The 6,000-nt window shown below is 51.9% G+C and overlaps 1 protein-coding gene across 5 annotated transcripts in view; it reads left to right on the top strand.

Annotated features, from left to right (window-relative positions):
• The first annotated feature begins 3,127 nt into the window (after nt 1-3,127).
• The window catches only part of SIPA1L2 (signal induced proliferation associated 1 like 2), a 147,595-nt gene continuing 144,722 nt past the window's right edge, over nt 3,128-6,000 (top strand). For all 5 annotated transcript variants that reach the window (XM_065631457.1, XM_065631461.1, XM_065631459.1 and 2 more), the window contains exon 1: nt 3,128-3,323. The gene's annotated coding sequence lies outside the window, so the exon portion shown is untranslated. The remainder of the gene's footprint in view (nt 3,324-6,000) is intronic.

Raw genomic sequence — 6,000 nt, 5'->3', positions numbered from 1 at the left:
AAAGCAGTGTTCTTTAGGATAGTAGGTGAAACACCAAAATATTCTTGGCGAAAGCTGATTTCCATCCAAAGTGCTTTATAAAATGAGCCTTTGAAAGAAAACCCAGTAAGTAAATGCAAATATTGTTCTTAGCATACAAAATATGACAGCTCTGTTACCTGTTATATCGTACCCTATCAGCTTCCGAAGTTTGCACATGAAACGTAGCCAAGCTTATTATAGAACCATTTCGCTGCACTGACGATGCAAGCAGCAGAAAACGAGCCGCAGCAGAAGCAGGTCGGTGGTTACACGGGCAAGGTCAGCAAGCCGGAGTGCGCGGGCAGCCCCCGCGCTCAGCCGAGCACCGGCACCGGCCCCGACACCGGCCCCGACACCGGCCCCGGCACCGGCCCCGGCGGCCCGGGGACACCTGGCGGCGGCAGCGGCGGGAGCGCGGCCCCGGCTGCTGGTAGCGCCCCTCGCCTTCCCCTGCTGCCCAAGAGGGAAGCCGGGTCGGGCCGTGGGGTGCCCAGCGAAGCCGCCCTGCGCAGCAGCGAGGCCGGGCAGGGCTTGCAGAGATCAGGCAGCTGGTCAGGCTCTGCTAGGGCGCCCGGCCTCGAACTGGCACTGCCGAAACCAGCGCTCGATGCAGAGCGGTTTGCGTTGCTCAGTCTTAAGGCGCGCTTGTCAGGTGAGGGCTGTTAATGACATGGTGCAGAAAGGCGCTTTCAAACCTGAGCAGAAGGGCAAAAATACATAGCGTGACGTAGAGGGGGTGAGAGTTTGCCCGGAAGATCAAAAAAGAGAAGAGAAATCAGGAAGGACTGGGGAGGACTCTCGCTGAAGAAGACCCTGAGAGAGTCCAGAGAGCAACTATTCTGCTCATCTAGTTTTCTTTCAGAGCAAGAGATGCAAGGAGAGAAAACTGAGCAATTGCTGCAAGGAGTCTGAACTCCAGAGAGGCAGCACGTCCTCAAAGGGAAAGGGACTCATTGAAATCGGCGGCCAGAGCACTCCAGTAATGAGAACTTGGCTGGCACAGAGATCAGAGACAAGTACTGCCTACCATACCCAGTGTGCATTTACACCTCTCCTGATTCTCTGTCTTTCCATTGACATTTTCTGGGCTAGTTTTTAAACGAATGAACCTTCCAGTAAGGACACGGTCTAGAACACAGTTGAAGTGGAAAAATACACTGTTCCTTTCACTTGCAGTGTTTTTTTCTGAAGCTCCTTGTCAAGACAATAATAATATTATTCCTGTGGTCTTACTTCAGTACAAAGACAGTCTACTGCCTAACTGGACTAGTGATCTTGTGTAGAAATTATAACATTCAAAAATGTCATTCTAACCAAAACAATAACATTCAGGAATGCATCCAAATACTAACTAATGAATATAATGTTTGCCAGTGCTTTTAGAGTAAATGTTGACACCTTAAACTTTGTTTTAATAGGACTGCATGAACCTATGCTTATATTTAGGACTGTGGACTGTATTTCTGGATTTAAAATGTATAGTAAAGGCGCAGTTAAGCACAATAACCTAGAATTTGGCCTGCCTTGCATGTTTAGGATCTGTGGCATATATGTGGCAGTTCCTTTCCACTAAAGCCTTCTGCTCTGTTTCCAGCAAAGGGCAGGCAGTGAGAAGAAGTTTACCAAGCAGCGAAATACTTGTAAATGTCAACATGGCAGTCTGCTCCCCAGACCTGAGCAAACAGGTACAACCAGAAAGTTACATACCCATGAGAGGTGGGCGCGGGTGGAGGGGAAAGCGAGAGAGGAATAGGGAAAAAAAAAAAAAAAAGAAAAAAAAGAATCCTATGTTGTTTCTGTAGGGTTCCGTAGGAGAAGACTTTATTCCAATTATGTTGCAGGCCTCATAATTTGGCATAGCAGATGGGAGCAGCCACATCAGTCATGATAACATCTTCTATTTTGCAACCTCTATGTAGAAGTGGGTCCTACGATTGTAGATATGGTGCCTTGCAGAACTGGCCTGCAGAGTAGAAATAGGGAAATTCAAATTCCAAAACCAGACTTTGGTTTGCTTACCAGAACGTGTGAGGGAGGTGGAGGAAATGCAGATACCTAGCCATGGCTTATTTGGCAGGCAAACTAAACACGTTCAGGGCTGTACAACACGGAGGGAAAGCACCACTGCCCCTCATCACTTACAATTTAGGGGCGGTACGCAGGAGGCAGAGCGCACAGGGCTTTTCCGAGGACTGCACTGTCATGTGTTTCTTCGCTATAGGTGTCTCTGCTTTGAAGCTGTAGGTGAGAACAACAGGCGCGGTGGATGGGAACACCGCCCAAGTGTGGCTCCCCTGCTGGCCGGGGAGGGTCTCGGAAGGGCTTTCGCTCAGGCAATGCAGAGCCCGGTAGGATGGCACAGAAGCCCGGCCACCCCGCTGCTCGCCACCCCCGGGACTCCCGTCGGAAGGAGCCAGGGGGGCGCAGGAGCCCTAGGGCGGGCGGCAGCGGCGGTTCGCGGTAACGGCGGCGGGGCAGGGGCGGGGGGCCCGGGGCTCAGAGGCCTGGCGCGGCCGGGCGGCGTTGTCCAGGGTCTTGAAAGCGGGGCCGAGGAGCCGTGCGGGGCAGGGGCCGTGGCGCCGCTCGGCCTCGGCGCTGCGCTGGGGCTCGGCTGGGCACGGCAGCAGCTGGGGGGGCCCGATCCGGCCGAGGGACCGGGGCGGCAGCCCGCGCTCACCAGCTCGTGGCCGGGGCGCCGTGCCCTGCCCTCCCTCCGTCCATCCACCCCACCTGTTGCTGCCTTCCGTTCACAAACCGGCAGCCTGGCCCCGGGCGCCCCGCGAAACCCCGCCATCCCCTCTCCGGACGCCGCCGCGATGGGTAGGAGGGGCGGGGTGGGGGGGAGGGGGAAAGGAGGCGGTGGGCACGCCGAGGGGCGGGGCCTGGTTTTTTGGTTGCGCGACAGCGAGAGTGGCCAATGCGGAGTTCGCGTTCCCTCGGGGCCGAGCCGGCGAAGCCAATGGGAGGCGGGGCCGGCAAGGAGGGGTGGGGCCGGCAGGAGGGGTGGGGCTTGAGGGCGTGGGAGGGCAGAGGAGAGGGCGTGTGTGGCGGCGCTGCTCCCGCCCCTCCCTCCGCCTCTCCGCCCTGTCCGGCGGTTCAGCCGCACTCGAGACCCAGCGCCCGGCAGAGCGGGCGGCAGCGGGACGAGAGGAGCGGAGGGGGCTCCGGCGCCCCGCGGGAGAAGCGGGCGCCGCTGGCAGAGAGCGACGGGGGAACGGAGCGGAGCCTGTGTGCGCGGAGGGGCCATGGGGGTCCCGCGGCGGGAGCAGCCGTGGCGCGGGCAGCAGCAGCGGCAGTACCAGGTAAGGAGCGGCGCTTGTCGTGTCCGTGCCCCGGAGTGGCGGGCGGGGTGCCCGGGGGAGCGCGGGCGTACGAGTACTTTCCTTCCCGGAAGGGCTCGGGAGCGGTTTGGGGACGGGGGTGGTGGGGAGACACCGTTCTCCCCTCCCCTCCTCAGGTGCCGTTGGGAGTCCCCTTGGTCCCATAGTGGTGAAAGTCTCGGCTTCTCCGGGCTCCGCGGGAGGGCTGCGGCGGGGAAACGGCGAGGAGCCGCGGGCCCCCCTTCCCCACCGGCACCCCGTCCTCGCCCCCGCCGCCGCACCGTCCCCGCCGCGCCCGAGCGGGTGTCTCGCTGCCGCGCGTCGCCCGTGTAAATAGCGTTGCGGTCCGCTGCAGAAATAAAACCGCGGTGTCCGTGGGGCGGGGAGGTTTAACTGGAGTGTCCGTGGGGCGGGGAGGCTTAACTGGAGTGTCCGTGGGGCGCGGGGTGGGGGGTGTAAATGTGGTGGCCGGTAACCTTCGGGGTGGTTTTGCCACCGCCTGCAAGAGCTCTGCGCCCGGTCACGCTGTTTCTATGTCCTAAGCCCGCTTAAAGAATGCTGGTAATTGCGAGTAACTTTGCCTGGATGGGTCATCTCTGGGCTAGAGCTGGGTTTCAGAGAGGAGATGGTGCGGTGGGAACCGCCAGGCTTTTGGGGTAGCAGAGGGGAAGATTCTTTAGCCCGTGTAGTTTCTTTAAGTGATTTTAATGCTATTTATTTAGTTCTCGTAGATGAGGCGCAAGATTTATCCGTTTGCACTCTTTGTTTTCTCGTATAGCGGTGTTCAGTGGTCCGTTCTCCAAACTTAGGATCTGATTCGTTAAATGATGGTCAGTTGAGATCAACTTCGCTTTAGGTTTTATTTTTCTGGCTCTGTACCTCTTCTGTGGTGCTCCGCAGCGTTTTGCCGAGGGGGTGTATGTCCGTGTGAATGTGGAAGTAGCGTTACGCAGTCTTGACAAAGACAACTCTGAAGTTGACAAATTTCAGAGATGGCTATTAGCGTTCACCAAGTAGGTCAGTAAACTAGCTTAGAACTTGCTGCTGGATTATTTTAACAAGTTAATAGTTTGAATATTTGCTTTCAGCCTGCCTTTTTTAGAGGAAACGAGTTTTAGTTTTTATGATGCAGAAGACATGCAAAGTTAAAGAGAATTGCACATGTAAATTTTCCTGAGCTCTTTTGTGCGCAGTTTTCACTTCTAGAAGTTAACACTAGATGGCTTTCTTATATCAGATATCCAGCAGAGAAGGAAAGCGTGTAATCTGTCTTTGCAGCCTACTATTTCTGTATTTGTCTGGGTTTTTTTCCCTTTGCATGAATAGTAAATTGCCTTCTCGATCAGTTCTGCAGTGATTAGACCACAGCAGAATCTGAAGTTTGCTTACTAGCTGACATAATTCATTTTTTTGATCGGCTCGTCTCAGTGCTTATAGACATTATTTTCTATGCATACTACCAATATCTGAAGGAAGTTTGTTTAGTTGGAAGATAGCTTTGCAAAATATTTAGGTTGCTTTAAAGGAAGGCAGCTGCATAAGGCGGGATGTTTGAAGATGGGAAAAAACCCACAATAATTCAATCTCTCAGTTACTACTTAGTTTGCTGGGCCTATTTTAAAAAGGACTGTAGTGCATTAATATTGTTTGTTTCAGCTATTTTTTTTCTCGGATTCTGTATCGTAACTATCTTAGACTGAAATATTTTGGAGTTGGGTTCAGAAACGTAGTGCATCACAGCCTGCTGGATATAGGAATACCTAGGCCTGATGCCTCATTAAATCTATTTCTTGTGTTTTTCTGAAATGGTGCCTGTTGTCAGTGGAATGTGTTATTTGCCACCCATTTGCTTCTTTGGCAGTAGCTCTGAAATACTTCAATCTTAAATTTGATCTTTGAAATATCTTTTTATTAATAATGCAGAAATGTTTAAGTCTTTAAGAGCTATAATACATTGTGGATATTTAGACATCACTTAGGCTCCACAACAGTTGATTTATAATTTATGTACCGTTCATATAAAACTAGGTTTCAAGGAGGTCTCCGAATGTATTGTCTTGGTTTTGCATGCCCAGTGGGTTACCTTACCAGGTCGTGCAGCACTTAGATGTAACAAGGAGGAATACTTACTTGTAAGGATGCCAGACTGTTCCACGAGTCGTATTGGATCAGTTAAAGATCATGCCATTCACATACGCCAAGGGCATAATGTGCAACCTAGAACTTGAAACAAACCCTCAATTCTTTGTAGCTGGTATTTGCTTAATGTGCAAATCAGAGTATTTTTAAAGGTTTCTGTTCTGTGTTCCTGAAATAAAGATAATATGGTCTTTTTTTTCCTAGACATTTACTGACTTACCATTACTCAAGTGCATTGTGAAATACTTGCAAATGAAGGGAGTTAAATGAGGAACTAAGCAAAGCGGTGGTCAAACAGGCAAAACCATCCCTTTCTTTTGCTGTTTGACCTTTACAAGTGAACCAAGGCAGTTCGTTTTTTCACTTTCAGCTTCATGTTGGACATAGTAGTCAGGCATTGTACCTAAGGTTTTTATGTGCAGATCAGCTATTCAAACTGCAGGAGAAAGTAAATATTTTCTCCTTGCCTTGAATTAAGGTTTTATTTAGATGGTTGGATGTTAAAACATTTTCAATAGGA

The sequence above is a fragment of the Caloenas nicobarica genome, chromosome 3, assembly GCF_036013445.1.
Source record: "Caloenas nicobarica isolate bCalNic1 chromosome 3, bCalNic1.hap1, whole genome shotgun sequence".
NCBI classification, from domain to species: Eukaryota; Metazoa; Chordata; class Aves; order Columbiformes; family Columbidae; genus Caloenas; species Caloenas nicobarica.
Note: the sequence above shows the minus strand (reverse complement) of the source record. Positions and strands in the feature narration are given on the sequence as shown.